Genomic DNA, 5,437 nt, shown 5'->3' with positions numbered 1-5,437 from the left:
AGTATGCAGCACCAGTTTGGAATCCACACCTAGTCAAGCACGTCAAGAAATTAGAGAAAGTGCAAAGGTTTGCAACAAGACTAGTCCCAGAGCTACGGGGATTGTCCTACGAAGAAAGGTTGAGGGAAATCGGCCTGACGACACTGGAGGACAGGAGGGTCAGGGGAGACATGATAACGACATACAAAATACTGTGTGGAATAGACGAGGTGGACAAAGACGGGATGTTCCAGAGATGGGACACAGACACAAGAGGGCACAATTGGAAGTTGAAGACTCAGATGAATCAAAGGGATGTCAGGAAGTATTTCATCAGTCATAGAGTAGTCAAACCGTGGAATAGCCTAGAAAGTGAAGTAGTGGAGGCGGGAACCATACATAGTTTTAAGGTGAGGTATGATAAAGCTCATGGAGCAGGGAGAGAGAGGACCTAGTAGCAATCAGTGAAGAGGCGGGGCCAGGAGCTATGACTCGACCCCTGCAACTACAAACAGGTGAGTACAAATAGGTGAGTACACACACACACACACACACAGTAGGGACAGCGAGCGCGCGAATCACGCCTTCCGTGCTCCGGGAATATAAGTGTTTTTGAGGGCTACCCAAGTGTTCTGCAAGGGTTGCTAAGTGTGTCAGGTTAGTGAACAATCCTAGAAGTGATTTCTAATCTGGCTGAGCCACATAAGTGTGGGGAGAGCCACAATTTTGTAAGTGATCTAGAAAATAAAAACGTTGTGGTGCAGAGTGGGCAGGTTAGTGTGGGTGGTAATGCGACGTTGTCAAGTGTCACCCAAGAAAGATAATAAAGTGAAACAATCGTGTGACCAGTGAGAGAAATACAGTGAATAGGGTACATTATTAACGAGAAGAAATTGAGGTGGATCTACGCCAGGACGTCACACCGAGCTGGACAATCTACAGGCTGCTACAGCTGCACTACAAGTACTATATCCACCTATGAGTGGTTGTTTGGGTGTGGGGATCCAGGTTCCAATTAACCGCCAAGCTGAATGTGAATGGTCTAACTCTCACAGCACGATAAAGAATAGGCACTGAAGTATTCAATAAGGAATAGCAATTGGTAATCCATTGAACAAGGCGATTAACTTACTATAAGCTAGGTGGCAGGTCAAGCATAGGCAACATTGTAAGTAGGTGAGCGTCAAGTCCCAGGAGGGTGGGAGTCAGGTCACAAGAGGTTGTGGACACAAGCGACCACTGAGAATCCACATTACACTCCAAGCACAAACCACCTACTTTTCAGACACATAATAAACCCACACATAATTCGACACATAATTACACACACACACACACACACACACACAACCTACCCCCCCTAACCATCCCTCCCTCACACACACACACACACACACAAGAAGAAAGGACTACACTGAAAGAGAGGGTACAGAGACACAAGGAGGAACGAGAGGCAATGACGAAAATGAGCAGGACCCAGACACAGGAGGAAGGGCAAACACACCCCACAGAATCTTCCACCAAAAGATTCCAACCACGACATTCCCAACTCAACTGAGCAACCTATACTACAACCCACTCACTGTTCCCTCTGCCACCAACCCCCATATCAAAAACCTCACCCCAACAGCTGTCCCTTATGGGCATTCTGACCCCACCCCCATCATCACAAACCCCACCTACACCACAGCCCCATATAGGCCCCTACCAAGGCTCTTGCTCCCCCAACCCCAATATTCTTGCATGACCACAATGATAGAAAAGAAACTGAAAGTTTGGTACACAAACGTGGATGGAATAACAAATAAACATGAGGAGTGGAACGAAAGAATCAGTGAAAAATCCCCAGACATCATAGCAGACACAGAAACAAAACTCGCTGAGACAATAACAGACACAATCTTCCCAACGGAATATCAGATTCTGAGGAAAGATAGGAGTAGAGGGGGAGGAGGGGTTGCATTGCTCATAAAACACCGATGGGGATTTGAGGAAATGGAAGGCATGGACATGATTGGAGAAAGAGACTACATTGTAGGTACAATTCAGTCTGGAGAACATAAAGTAGTCATTGGAGTGATGTATAACCTACCACAGAACTGCAGGAGGCCAAGAGAGGAGTACGAAGAAAACAACAGGGTGATGGTGGACACACTGGCTGAGGTGGCAAGAAGAGCTCACTCGAGCAGAGCAAAGTTACTGGTAATGGGCGATTTCAACCACAGGGAGATCGACTGGGAAAACCTGGAGCCACATGGGGGTCCCGAAACATGGAGAGCAAAGATGATGGATGTGGTACTTGAAAACCTCATGCATCAACATGTCAGGGACACAACCAGAGAGAGAGGGGAGGATGAGCCAGCAAGACTGGATCTTGTGTTCACCCTGAGCAGTTCAGACATTGAGGACATCACTTAGAAGAGGCCCCTTGGAGCTAGCGATCACGTGGTTCTGAGTTTTGATTATATAGTAGAGTTACAAGTGGAGAAGGTAACAGGAACTGAAGGGGACATGCCAAACTATAAAAGGGGGGACTACGCAGGTATGAGAAACTTCCTGCAGGAGGTTCAGTGGGACAGAGAAATGGTAGGAAAATCAATAAACGAGATGATGGAATATGTGGCAACAAAGTGCAAGGAGGCAGAGGAAAGGTTTGTTCCCAAGGGAAACAGAAATAATAGGAAGACCAAAACGAGTCCTTGGTTTACCCGAAGGTGTAGGGAGGCAAAAACTAAGTGCAACAGAGAATGGAAAATGTACAGGAGGCATAGGACCCAGGAAAACAAGGAGATTAGTAGAAGAGCCAGAAACGAGTATGCACAGATAAGGAGGGAGGCCCAGCGACAGTATGAAAACGACATTGCATCGAAAGTCAAATCTGACCCGAAACTGCTGTATAGCCACATTAGGAGGAAGACAACAGTCAAGGACCAGGTGATAAGGCTGAGGAAAGAAGGTGGCGAACTCACAAGAAACGATCAAGAGGTATGTGAGGAGCTCAACACGAGATTTAAGGAAGTATTTACAGTAGAGACAGTGTTGGACGACATACATACAGATGAGGAGGAGGTGAAGAAACTGCTAAGGGACATCGATACCTCAAAGGCAATGGTACCGGACAACATCTCCCCGTGGGCCCTTAGAGAGGGAGCAGATATGTTGTGCGTGCCACTTACCACAATCTTCAACACGTCCCTGGAAACTGGGCAACTACCTGAGGTATGGAAGACGGCAAATGTAGTTCCCATTTTTAAAAAAGGAGACAGAAAAGAGGCACTAAACTATAGACCTGTGTCATTGACGTGTATAGTATGCAAAATTATGGAGAAGATTATCAGGAGGAGAGTGGTGCAGCACCTGGAATGGAACAAGAGTATAAATACCAACCAGCACGGATTCACGGAAGGCAAATCCTGTGTCACAAACCTTCTGGAGTTTTATGATAAAATAACAGAAGTAAGACAGGAGAGAGAGGGGTGGGTTGATTGCATCTTCTTGGACTGCAAGAAGGCCTTTGACACAGTTCCTCACAAGAGATTAGTGCAGAAGCTAGAGCATCAGGCGCATATAACAGGAAGGGCACTGCAATGGATCAGAGAATACCTGACAGGGAGGCAACAACGAGTCATGGTACGTAATGATGTATCACAGTTGGCACCTGTGACGAGTGGGGTCCCACAGGGGTCGGTCCTAGGACCAGTGCTATTTTTGGTATATGTGAACGACATGATGGAAGGGTTTGACTCAGAAGTGTCCCTGTTTGCAGATGATGTGAAGTTAATGAGGAGAATTAAATCTGATGAGGACCAGGGAGGACTTCAAAGAGACCTGGACAGACTGGACACCTGGTCCAGCAAATGGCTTCTCGAATTTAATCCTGCCAAATGCAAAGTCATGAAGATAGGGGAAGGGCACAGAAGACCACAGACAGAGTATAGGCTAGGTGGCCAAAGACTGCAAACCTCACTCAAGGAGAAAGATCTTGGGGTGAGTATAACACCGAGCATGTCTCCGGAAGCACACATCAATCAGATAACTGCTGCAACATATGGGCGCCTGGCAAACCTGAGAACAGCATTCCGATACCTTAGTAAGGAATCGTTCAAGACACTGTACACCGTGTATGTCAGGCCCATACTGGAGTATGCAGCACCTGTTTGGAACCCGCATTTGATAAAGCACGTCAAGAAACTAGAGAAAGTACAAAGGTTTGCCACAAGGTTAGTTCCAGAGCTAAGGGGAATGTCCTATGAAGAAAGATTAAGGGAAATCGGCCTGACGACACTGGAGGACAGGAGGGTCAGGGGAGACATGATAACGACATATAAAATACTGCGTGGAATAGATAAGGTGGACAAAGACAGGATGTTCCAGGGAGGGGACACAGAAACAAGAGGCCACAATTGGAAGTTGAAGACACAAATGAGTCAGAGAGATATTAGGAAGTATTTGTTCAGTCATAGAGTTGTAAGGCATTGGAATAGCCTAGAAAATGACGTAGTGGAGGCAGGAACCATACACAGTTTTAAGACGAGGTTTGATAAAGCTTATGGAGCGGGGAGAGAGAGGGCCCAGTAGCAACCGGTGAAGAGGCGGGGCCAGGAGCTAAGACTCGACCCCTGCAACCACAAATAGGTGAGTACAAATAGGTGAGTACACACACACACACACACACAAGGGCAGACACTCATAGAAGCTTTAGACCCTAGTAGCAATTTCCGCTTTTTATAACCCAGAATTACTGGTATGTATTAACAGCATCTCCCCCTCATACACACATACACACACACACACCTGTACTAGGACAAAATGGTAACTAACTAGGCGAATACACACACACACACACACACACACACACACATTGACACACACACACACACATTGAAACTGAAGAAAGGAAAGCTGCAATGGGGGAAACCAAATTGAATGAGGGGATACACAGGGATATGCAGTGGGAGAATGAAAGGGTGAGGTCAGTCTTTGTGTATGGGCTCCAGGAAGTTGAAGGGGAAACATATGAAGAAAGAAAACAAGGGGAAAAAAAGCAATTGAAAGCATCATGAAAGCAATAGGAGAAGACGATATGACCCAGCTGGAAAATTTTCGGAGAATAGGGGGGTTTGTAAAACAAAGAACCCGGCCAGTGAAAGTGACCTTCAAGGCAGAATCGACTCGGAACAGGATCCTGCAGGAGAAAGCACGATTAAGGGACATGCCAGCATACAGGAAGGTGTATCTCGACCGCAACAGAATGCAAGAAGAAAGGCGGAAACTGAGAGAGATGGTACAAAGGCGAAAGGAGGAAAGAGAGGGGATAGAGAATACAGACAGGAGATCCCAGACACAGGAAGATCAAATACAGTCTCCCTCACAACTTCCTATAGAAGCCTCCCAACCAGGTCAACCCCAGTGCAACCAAACACTCTAAACCAAAACACCCATGCCACATCCAATGCCC

This window comes from Cherax quadricarinatus, unplaced genomic scaffold (assembly GCF_038502225.1).
Source record: "Cherax quadricarinatus isolate ZL_2023a unplaced genomic scaffold, ASM3850222v1 Contig440, whole genome shotgun sequence".
NCBI classification, from domain to species: domain Eukaryota; kingdom Metazoa; phylum Arthropoda; class Malacostraca; order Decapoda; family Parastacidae; genus Cherax; species Cherax quadricarinatus.
The sequence above is the reverse complement of the archived record's forward strand: the minus strand, read 5'-3'. Positions refer to the sequence as shown.